Source organism: Thermobia domestica, chromosome 1 (assembly GCF_964235325.1).
Source record: "Thermobia domestica chromosome 1, izTheDome1.hap1.1, whole genome shotgun sequence".
Taxonomy (NCBI): Eukaryota; Metazoa; Arthropoda; class Insecta; order Zygentoma; family Lepismatidae; genus Thermobia; species Thermobia domestica.
This window is the reverse complement of record NC_137454.1, coordinates 181,570,679-181,583,588: the sequence shown is the minus strand read 5'-3', so window position 1 is coordinate 181,583,588 and position 12,910 is coordinate 181,570,679.

The following is a 12,910-nucleotide window of genomic DNA, read 5'->3' as shown; positions in this document are numbered from 1 at the left end:
CGTCTATTTTTGTGCCACTTCTAAGAATAGTATAATTAATATTTGGCTCAATTGTGATCGTTTTACTAAAACTTCTGAACGATACACAAGGTTTCTCGGCGTTTCGGCACCATATAATATAACAACTTACTTTTATTATTTTTCGTTTTATAAATGTTTTAGTCCTGATTCTAACATTATACTATCTTATTGAGCCACATTGAGTAAACTAAATTGACATAATGCAAAATTTCGTTTATTGTATATCTTCTTTTTATACACTTTGTGATCCTTAAAAGGTAGTTGACATTATGTCTAACATTGCTTCTGTTACCATAGTAATATATAAATATGTCGTCTTGGTGATAACAACAAAATTTACATTGATTTATAATATATATTTTCTTCTTCTTCCTCTTAACTTAGCTGGCTAGTGCATATTTTACAGACAAGATCACACATTTTGAACAAAGAATACAATTAAAAACATTTAAAAATACAACATATCGTTGTACTTTTGAGCGACGAAAGAAGAGAGGAAAGTATAGTGATCGTGGAAAAAAGAAAAGAAATCGAATTTAAAATTTCAACGGACTTACACGTTTCTACACACATAGTTATAGTTATTTTAATGAACTATGCAAGAGTCTTATTTAAAAAATATCATCACAATATTTATCAAGTGGGATTGAGTAAAACTCTCAGTCAAGATCGCTAGGCGAGAGATTCAACCTTCCAATTACGAAGCGAAAACACTAACCGTTCGCTCATACAAGTTTCGTTACAAATATATATATATATATATATATATATATATATATATATATATATATATATATATATATATATATATATAGTCCGTTATTTATAGTCAAGTGGTTATTTTCATATATGAACAACATTTTTATATAAGTCGTGTGAACACGTTATCGCTACTTCTCCATTTTAAGCATTCGAAGAAAAACCACATGGGACATACGACAAAAAAATCATGTATTGTATCGTATAATTCAATATTGATGACAAGAACAATAGATAATTAATTTGGGATGCGGGAAACGCTTTTGATATACGTAATACACATACCTTGATCGACATTTCCAAAGCAGATAATCAAATGACAGTCACACAGCATTCAATGTGTCAACGTGAATATGGAACACGTTCGAGAGTACGTGATCAACATATGTCCCTCCGCATTGTGTGAGATAAAATCCCACGAGCATGTAATCCTGGCTACTTCATTCATGCACATACTTTCTCCTACATTTAATAATTAGCTAACAACGATTTAATGAAAGGGGAAACACAAATTTCACACTCACTATAGGCCTCATGTGAGCTCTGCAGTCAGAGATCAGTAAAATTAATTATAAATACACTTTACAATGGAAACTTGGAAGTAAATTAGTTAGTTTTATGGTTGGTGTGAAACTGGCCGACCAACTGTTTATTCAGCCAAATTACATACTAGTACGTGTTCCCGTTCCATAATGGATGAGGTAGCAATATCCCTAAAAATACGAGGGTAGTTAAAAATGCCCGGAATGCTGTTGTTGGTTTAGTGTTTTTGATGCAATCGCAACGAATCTTGTAGAGTACAGTCCTTGGGCTGTCTATTTATAAATTTGATAAGAGTAAGCAGGTCATAACAGGCAATGTACGAATACCGTAGCTGAATGGAGGAGTGTGTGGTCATGAGTTGATGCTACTTAACAGATCAAGCAACGCCCAAATATCAAGATCATGCGTAAATTTTGGAAAAAATCTGTTTCAGATACTTTGATAGCCTTAAAAACAGTTTAGTATCATCGGATGTGTGGCTCTTCCCAAAGATAAAAATTTGACTTTCCTGTTTCGGCACCATAGAAGAAATGAAACCTAACACGATGTCTAAACTTCGGAAGGTACCTAAAGAAGACTTTTGTCGGTGTTTCCAGCAATTCCAGGATTGCTGAAAAAAGTGTGTGTGTGTGTTTCGAAGGTGCCTACTTTGTAGACGATTTAGTAAATGTGTACTTATGTTGTGGTAATAGTTTACAACAAAATTCCGAGAACCTTTTGACTGGCCTTTGTATATTATCAGCGCTTAAATTTACTTAACTAAAATGTATACTTTAGACTTCCAAACTATGATATGCAAAATATAGTGGAGAACGTCACTTTCAGACTGTACGTCTCTTGACACGTATTTGAGAAAAAAAAAAACGATAAGAGTTAATGATTTATTTTATATACATTAGGATCGAATTCTAATCCTTTTATTGAAACCTTCCGATTTCAACATTGGATGATTAGAACAAAACCGGAAGGCGATAGCGATAAATAGCTTTTGGATTTGGATTATGCGCCTCCCAACTGTACATTACGTCTTCCCTTAGTCCTTCACCGACATCCAGAAGTGACAGATCCGGAAGACATATGAGTTGAAATCTATCATTCTTCATTTCAAAATAGGGATAAATACAGAGACGGAACCTAATTTTGAGACGCTGAATGTACAGACAAGAACCATTTCTCTCTATGTCTTACTGGTTTTGGTCTAAGGGGATGCAATATTTGGCTACTATGAATGTGTATTAGCAGGGCTTAGGCTGTTTAAAATAGTTTCCTAGTTTCCTCTTGTTACATCTAGATGGTTATATGACCATCCATTTCTTATATTAGTTGTTTGACTTCTCTTCCGCCTAACTTAACGAAAGTTATATCACGATGTTAATTTTTGATACGTTTGTCGATTTCGGATTTGGGCCTTGACCAATTTCAGCCAAATTTGGGAGACCACCCACATATACGCCTTTGATTATCGCTGTGTCAATTGTGAATCATATTCATCAATCCTTCATTAGAAAGGAAAATAGTGATGGCTCGTGAGGGAAGTCACATCACAAAGAAATTACAATTTTACCGCTACAAACTAAGAGAAGTACTTAGCGAATATCCTAATTTTTGTTTACATTGTATAATAGGACATTGGATAAGTTCCCTTCTCGTAACTCGTAACGATAAAAGAGTATTTTTTTTACTGATGTGATCAAGAGATGCCATTGAATGAAATTTCACGGAAGGAAGACAATGATGAAATTGCGTCATGATATTTAAATATTTTGTTGTATCATTTGGCAATTATCAGTGTTACACAAGGTAAAAAATAACAGTATATCATAATATTAGAAACAGCTCTTTCAATTCAACAAATGCTTGATAGTTGTTAATTATAATAATTGCTAACAATACCTCTAATACTATACTGTAATATCCCATGTGAAGTTGTTTACAAACAAATCCACGCATCAAGTGTTTATAAACACCACCTCGTGCTTCATCAAGAGGAACTTCCACCAGGGGGACCTGCAATCACCTACAGACGACGTTTAGCCCCTCCCACGGAGCAGAAGACGAAATTGAAGCAGCAGCGCCACCACCACCCAAGGGACGCTATAAATTGGACAGAAGAATCCACCCTTGAGAAGAGCCCCGGTCCCAATATATATGACGTACGACATCTGCTGAGTTACAAGGTAGAAGTCGAGCCATATAAGGGAAGGGAAATCTTACAGTGTCACCGCTGCCAGAGACTCGGACATTCGCAGCAAACCTGTAGAGCAGGTGCACGATGTGTTAAGTGCGGGGGACCTCACCTAACTCAAGACTGCCAGAGGAAGACGAGGGACACACCACCTGTCTGCGTCAACTGCCAGGGGCCACATCCGGCGAATTACCAAGGGTGCCCCTACATCCAGGCGGAGAAGAAGAAGAGGAAGGGACAGAAGCAGGACATTCCACCGTCCACCAATGATAAGAGCAAGCAAGAGCCAACAAAGAAGCAAACGCCACCAGCGGACAAGAAGAAGGAGGGCACCAGGACCAGGTCCAACACTCAAGAAACCGCGCCCACCACACAACCCCAACCGGAGGAGACCATCACACAGCCAATCACACAAGACAGCCAGACCACCACTACAAGCAACGCACCAACCACACCACCACCTCCCACCGCTGGGACAGCAGCAGCCATCACAGCAGAGTCAACAGCGCCGCCCGACCTCAACACCGCAACAGTGGACAACTCCCTGGTCAGCACCCTGAAAGAGATAATGAATCTCCTGACGGGATTGAACGTGAGGAAGTTCCTTGACACCCTCAAGACCGGCCTACACAAAATCAACGAAGCCAAAGACCAAGTCACCAAAATGACCGCCATCGTGGAAGTTGTCGCCGCACTGATCGATGATGGATCCCAGTAAAACCAGAATCAACCGGGACATCAGATTGATCTGTTGGAATGCAGATGGCATCAAAACTCAACAGGATGAGTTCACGGACTTCCTGACCAGGGAGAGTGTCGACGTCGCGCTCGTCAGCGAGACCTGGCTCAAGCCTCACGACATCTTCCGCATCAGGAATTACGTTGTCTACAGGACAGATCGACAAGGCATCAAAGGTGGCACGGCAGTCATCGTCAAGAGACAGATACCACACGATCCACTCCCACTACCAGCCATGCAGTCAATAGAAGCTACAGGCCTAACCCTACACTCACCGGAGGGACCGATGCACCTGATCTCGGCGTACAAGTCTCCAGCGCAGCCACTTCACGCCCCGGACCTCCAGCTGCTAAGAAGACTGGGTCACCGCATCTTCATCGGTGGTGACCTAAACTGTAAGCATCCGGATTGGAATTCCCGTGTGTCCAACGTTAATGGAAGAGCACTCCAACGAGCGCTGAGAGAGGAATAGACCTCACACCAGCAGCACCCACGGAGCCCACCTTCTATCCGAAGAACGGGAACCTGCCTGATATACTGGATATGACTCTGACAGCCAACGTAGCAATCCTGGAGGGACCAGATGTCATCCATGCGCTACAGTCGGATCATATTCCAGTGATAACAACCGTAGCCATCAGGCACTACACACCTGCAAACCAACTACCGCAGGAGAAGACCACCGACTGGAACCTGTACACACGACTACTGGCCGAAATGGTGGACACACAGCTTCCAATGGGAACACCGACGGAGATAGATGCAGCGACCCAATCTCTGACATCAACAATGCAGTCTGCGCTACGGCTGGCAACAACTCGGGCGGCGAAACACCAAGGGCAGCAGGCAGACCAGGAAGAACTTCGCACCACCGCACTGGTCCACATGAAAAGATGGGCGCGGAAGAAGTGGCAAACTTCGAGGCAGCTGCAATACAAACAACTGTGGAACGCTCTCACTGCCAGGGTGAAGAAGAGACTGAGGAGACTCAAAATCCAGAGATGGGACAAGACGCTGCAAGAACTAGACGCACCAACGCCGGACTTCTGGAGGTTCCTGCGCTCCATCACGAAACCCCAAGGACCGACTCGTACGCAGCCGATTCGAGGCCCTCAAGGTATGGCATATTCTGCTCCAGATCAAGCTGAACTCTTCGCGGCTCATTGGGAAGGCACGTTCGAGGAACATCAGATCCAACCGGATCCAGCCACCTTAGAAGCAGTAGAGGAAAGCCTCCAGCTCATCCAACGACCAACCCAATGCCCAGCAGACCAACTGACCACGCCAAGAGAGGTTCAGCAACTGATCAGAAGAATCCACCCCAAGCGAGCAGCCGGAGCAGACAAGATACCTCCTCTAGCAATCAAGCATGCCCCACGGAAAGTGATAGTCCTCCTATGTAGAATTATCAACGGTATCCTTCAAACAGGCCATTACCCTTCCTGCTGGAAGGAAGCCAGGCTGATCATGATACCGAAAGGAAAAGGATCAAGATCAGAAATCAAGAACCACAGGCCAATAAGCCTCCTGTCACATATCAGCAAGGTGGCCGAAAGGGTCATCCAGCGCAGACTTCTTCAGCAGACAGAAGAATTGAACATTGTGCCGCAGCACCAGTTTGGATTCAGATCTGGCCATAGCACGACCCTGCAGCTGGTCAGAGTAACAGAAAATATCACGCACCAGTTCAACGCCGGAGGCCACACTCTGGGAATTTTCCTCGACATCGAGAAAGCCTTCGACAGAGTGTGGCACTCCGGACTCATCCACAAACTCCGGATAGCAGGAATTTCGCCATATCTAGTCAAAGTGATCCACAGCTACCTCCAACATCGCACCTTTAAGGTGCACCATGCTGGGGCAACTGCAGCAGCAAGACAGATTAGAGCAGGGGTCCCTCAAGGATCATGCATATCCCCCCTGCTCTACAGTATATACACAGCCGACCTCCCAACGACTGTGCGCACAATGACGGCCACCTTTGCTGATGACACTGCGATCTTCGCGAGTAACCACAACCGGAGGTATGCAGAAGTGGCACTCCAGAGGCACCTGAACTACATAGAGGACTGGACCAAGAAGTGGAAAATCAAAATCAACCCAGTGAAGACAGCGCTCGTCGACTTCGGGAAGCACCGCAAGAGGAGGGACTACCACCTGACGCTGCACGGTACCCATCTCGATCAGCAACCACAGGCCAAATACCTAGGAGTCATCCTAGACAGCAAGTTGACGTTTGCCCAACACATCAACGAAACGACAGCAGCTGCCACAAGAAGATTCAAAGCACTCCTTCCGATTCTCCTCAGTCCCCAACTATCCCATGAAGCACGAAGAAATGTGTACATGATGTGCATTCGTCCCCTTCTGCTGTACGCGCACCCAGCCTGGCAGCATGCAGCGCAATCCCACCTTCGGCGCCTCCAGACACTACAAAACCGAGCAGCAAGAGCGATAACTGGCCATTCCCTGGACACATCAATAGGGCAAATACATGAAGACTTGGAACTGCCTCTCCTCAGCGAGGTAAGGCAAACGCTTTCGACAAGATTCTGGGACAACGTCCGCACACAAACAAATCCAGCAGTCGCCCAGATTGGAAACAGACCACCACCGCCAAGACGAACTTATCCAATGCCAGGCCCGCGTTAGGCTAGAAAGAAGAGAACCCAAAGGACTCGCGACAGTTGCAGTCCTTCAGAACACTTACGTCTGCATCCAGCTGCCAAGTCAATAACACACATGGAAGGCAGGAGCTTCGGCTCGAAACTTCACGCAGGAAACCGTCAAGAAATCTCAATAGCTCAATAGCTCAGTACCAGTTTTCTGGTGACCCTCCTTTAGTCTTCTGCGGGACTCTTGGAGTAACCTAACCCCAGGCCTCTAGTCTGCTACGGGACTACGCCTATCCTATCTCCTGGCTTAACCTGCTACGGAGCTCTGTCTGGGAATCCTAACCTCAGCCGCTTAGCCTGCTACGGGGCTCTGTTGGCCACTTAACCCGCCTTTGCTTACTACGGAGCATTGGTTCCTTAAATCCACTCCTCTTAGCCTGCTACGGGGCTCTGTTGGAGATCCTGTCTGCGACCTTACGGTCAAAGACCACCTATACTCACCCTGACTGTAGAGAAATCAATTTGTATAGTATTTTGTAAAAATACTTTTATAGAGGAACTTTTTATAATAAAAAATACTGCTAGTGGGAGTCGATTTCCGGACGCTCTTTTTAGTAACAGCTCTACCTCTTCCTTATATATGAGACGAAACTACACAAAGTTTTACAATACGTATAGATTACAATTTGCGTAAACGCAGTTTTATAGTTGTATTTCTCTAGTTGGAATACCATTATAAAGGAAGCGACATGCCAAAAAACAGTTCGGATTACGCTCGAAAATTATAACTAGATGTTGCGTCTAAGCATGAAATTTCACCTCATTTAAACTCATTTTTTTCATAAAAAGCTTCGAATATAAGGTGCAGAAATAATGTACAAATACATTCCTATTTCCATAAGCATTTTCTTACCAGTAAAACGAAATGTTTATTGTTTGTGAGCGATTACCATCTTTGTGCAGTCTGTCATTGTTGTAATACAACCAATTCTAAGCAAATTAGTTGTAACTACCAGTATTAAAGACTGCAATAGATTCTATGTTGTAACTTACGTGCCATGAATATGTACGTATATTGCAGTACACTCATCGAATCTAAGACGCCATCGAATCTAAGCTGCACCCGAATTTTGGACGTCTGAAAGCTGACAAAAAGGTGCGCCTTATATTCGAAGAAATCGACACAATATACACAAAGGAGGTGACGGGAAAGGAGGGAAAATTCAAACTTTTTGTGAAGAATAGTGTATCTCTAAATTCCTGCTGTTGAATTAGGAAGATAAAACTCAACATGATATAAACTTCTCATTGTATTAATGTAGAAATATACAAATATTAATGCTCAAATCTAAACACAGTTACAACAGCCGTTGTTCTATGTTGAAAGAATTAACTTGAAGCAATACAGTTATTTAGTTGCAATAAATCGACACAATAATTTTCAATCGCATGTCCCCAAATAGTTTGCATGCTAGAGACATCTATTGGCATCAGAAACTCAGAACAACTATTAGATTTATTGTGTACTAATATTGAATGAAGTTAGGATAGTTCAACACAATTCAACAAACTTGCATAAAATGGCCAATATTAGGGCAATATTGTTAAGAATGACGCATATGCTTGGGTACCTTTTGTTAATCAAACCTACAATTGTTGTTGAAGATGATTGTGCTCTAAATGCTGGTCATTTTTCCTGATACCTTCTACAGCAGGTAGGGAAGATCGCGCACATGAGTAGGTGAGAAAGCACAACATAGCGATACTAAAGAAACAAACTGACGTGGTGAAGAAAACATAAGACATGTTTTAGAAACACGACAAAACTGACAATGAGCATTTGTATGCTATTCTACCATACATTACTTCATATCGGTACTATGAAAACACCATCATAACAAAAAGTATGCTACTTAAAAAAGAAACAAGAGATAAAACTATATTAAAACAAATATTTACCTAAGGCCGCGTAGACAAGGAGAGCTCATAAAATTTTGGGGGGAGGTCTGATTTGAGTTCGCACCTCATGCATAGACGCTATATTCCAACAAAGAACTGAATGTTTTAGGGGACTGAAGGTAGGGGGACAGCCCCGATGGCCAGCCCTAGCTACATGCCTGATGTACCTCAGCAAACAATTGTAGTTAGTGCATATTTTCTCATTACTACCTCTATATGACGTTCCGAACAATTTTTCTGTTTATCTTACATGGTTGATCTTTCCTAATATTGCATTCAATGAATCTCTGCGCGATCACTTGTTCTTCATGATTGTGCGAACTATCCTGTTTGCATAGAGGATAACGAATCCTCATATCTTGGATGGAACTTCCCAGACTGAACTAAGTACAATGCTAATTTCGACAATGAACTAACTCAAATTTGCATCACTTTTCGATTATTTGACACTTAACCTTTCTACGAATTTATACCCAGCGTTTGGGAAAACGTATACAGTTCCTTCACAGTATTCAAGTAACATGTGGGAAATATTTCCCAGCAAACAGCTTTATCGACACATGAATTGACTAGACGATTCTACGTGCAAAGTTGCCAATTCTCCGTTTGTTACATTACCCCCCTGTCCTCCCCATCTGGCTCCCGCGTGAACTCTCCTGCCACGCGATCTCTCTTAAATTTACCCTAAATAGAATTTCAAACGGTTCAGACATTTTCCCGTAATAATGAGACAGAAATCGTCAATTTGAATATTAAGATAAAGTCAAAATTGCTCTCTTTCTCCCTCTTTAAGATTGGAATTTTGAACGCCGAGCTACGTGTCTACTTATTTTTAATGGAAAATTTTTAGTTCGAGTTTCATCTTTCTAACTTGAGACTCATAGTTATTCTATTTTTGGCAGAAATTTCGAGGTCCATTTCCAACATTACAATAGGCATTTTAATTAATTTGACATAATAAAATCTCAGTTCGAGATAGACACTAACTATATTTAAAAAAAATCAAATTCTGAGGCGATTACAATCAAAATGACTTTAATTTTAGATCATGAATATATTTTGCTCCAGCTACTCTTTACTTAAACTGGCTAGTTTTCCGTGCAGCACCTAATACTACTCGTATGTATAATTTTACAATAAAGAAAGCCATGGAAATATGGAAAGCATTTTATTCATGAAATACTGTATTAGAAGCCACCCTTCAAAGCACGTTTTCTAATGGAGCCTGAAGATTCTTGTCCACATAACACGGTCACGAGACATCACACAGGTATTGCACCCGTCTCCTGGACATTCACAATCGCAATAACAACTGTAAAAAATAATGCAAATATTCATGGATTTCATTGGATTTCAATGAGATGTGTCTGTCGCTGTACAATATTTGAATGCTTATGTGTCGTTCTGCAATTACCCGGCAAAGAATCCAGAAATGTTCCAAGAAATCCACTGAAAATTCTGTTTCCGAAACATAAGCAGACATCTAAACATCCATAGACTACTTCCATTAGTAAGAATGAGACGTCTCGTGGACATTACAGGACTAACGTTCCTAGAAGGAACGCCTTTGTACTTTGTAGATAGAGGTTCTTTCGATTCGAGGGATGTAAAGGAAGAATTTTGTGGTGCCAATATTTGATTTCCGTATTTTCAAAAGGGAATATTTCCATCTGAAGGTTTTTTTGATTTATTGACATTTAACCGTTTCTGAATACTAGATCTATGAAATGACCCCTGTCGAATTACTTGATAGGATTTATGCAAATAGGTAGGATTTGGTTACAAATCACAGTGTAAAGTTCGAAAAATTCTTATAAGAAAGAAATGTATCCACATTGGTCATTCAGTTCCTTTCTATGGATGGAAATTTTCCTTTTTGAAAATAATGTGGCCATTATAGTAAGATCAAGAAAACAAAAATCTTTTTTATCTTTTTTATTTTATAGATTTAGGTATAAAAGTAATGTATACACAATTTGAAACACTAAAATGTTATGATGATAGTATGTATATGCTATTACTGACTATAAAAAAAAAACACTATCCCGGTACTCAGCTCTCTTTGCAGGGAAGAGAATTCTCTTATCAATTCTTTCAAAACAAATAGCACTAACTATTTGGAACGGTCTACTTTCGAATATTGGTCTTATATTTTACAGCAGGATCAAAATGATAGAATCTTTCCTCCTTCTCTGTCCCTCTCCTTCTTTTCCAGGAATGGAATATAGGGCAAGGGGAAACATAGCTTAAAAATAATAAAAATAAAAGATACATAAGTTGCTATGGGCAAAATGTTTTTTTCTTCTTTACTCCGTGTCGTACAGTACAAAACTTTGCCGTTAGGGGTACTGATTGAAGGCGTCGTTTCTCCATTTTCCCAAGCAAATATAGTTGTTGAGAACAACATCATTTCGTCGGCTGAGATAGATAGAGAGAGTATATATGTGTATTTGTAGCTATATACCTGCGGAAAGGGCCTATGCAGTCAGTGGAAAAGGGATATGAAACACTCGTGTTCTTTCTTGCTCCGATTTCAACAAGAAATTTCTGAAAGTGGTAGAGAAAGGAGCCTACAGGGATGGTAGTTTTCAAACAGTTTCCCCAAAACTTCACGAAATGGAGTTTTTTGTACCCAATAAAAAGGAAGAAAGAAATGCAGCTTTCAAGGGTTATGTACAGCTCTCAGTAAAAGACATACCTTCACTTACACGTTTTGTAGACAATATCTTTGGAAAATAGAATCAACAACTTCGGTGTACTTTTCCAAGATGTAAAGAGGATTAATTCTTTATAGGGAAGATGGGGCAAGATGGTATAGTTGTTGTTTTTCATCACGTGGTGAAAGCGCTATTCATCCCAAATCGTAGCTTTTTATACCGACAGAAAGATTGGTATTTCTAGTAAAAACCAACAAAGTATTATTGGTGTTCCCTCAGTGGTTACAGAGGAATATTTGTTTTTAATGACTAGGTTAAAAATATCATCTTACCCCACATACCGGGGCAAGATGATATTAATACTGGAGCAAATTGATACAATATTAATGCATTTCTTACGTATAAATAATATATAATTTTTGTATTCCTAAAGTACAAAGAAACCTATATCGAACGTTTTAAATGTACCTAGGTATATTAGTGATAAACACAAATGTTACACACTGAGAGATCTCAACAATGCAGATAAAAGAAAATCTAGGTCAATAATGCATTTGTAATTTGTAAATAGAAACCTGAAAGGATTAGTCTACTTATAGTCTATATTCAGATTATTCTTTTAAACTTATGACTTTAAAATATGACTGTTATTATTCATTCTTCGTTGGCTAATAATAATTGTAGTGAAAAGCGTACTGACTACGTAGTTCGAGTAATAATAATAAAACTAAAATAAAAAATAAGGAGAGGTGAAACTTGAGGTGTGCCGAATTCCTATCACTAATCATTCACCACTTACAGATATCACTCACCACTACAGATAAAAGGACTAACACTTTTTAATTTGTACAGTTCTTATGAAAACTCTATTTGCAGTCACAACACACAATCCAATCAGTTTATGGTGGATCGACATATTTTCCTGAACATATTGGGCAGTAATATTCACGTTTGGATGTTGATGACTTCTTGATATCTTCCCCCCAGAATTCGTTTCCCTTCTTTCCTTTGATGCAAGTTCTTTCTCGATCAGTTTTACTAGCTATTAAATGAATCGCGTACAGGGTTGCAAGCCCTCAAGGAGAAAAGCATAGATTTCGAACTTTAGATACGCTCTCCTGAATAATTAACAACTTCCTGAACAATGTGACTTAACGTATTTCTTTCCTGTACCGTTCATATAAATAACAATCGGGCAAGATGATACATGTACTATTTTGCCCCATTACTTTCTGTATCAACTTGCCTCGAAGTACACTTGCAAATATTTTTCGTTATTTTCCAACACTGCTTGCGGCTATGGCGCCATGAGGCCTATATGTTTCGTTTACAACACTCACCGGATCTCGTCGTAATGATTAGAATCTTCGCATACACACACTACATTTATGAAATACTTTAATACTCATCAACTGGACTTTACAGTCACACT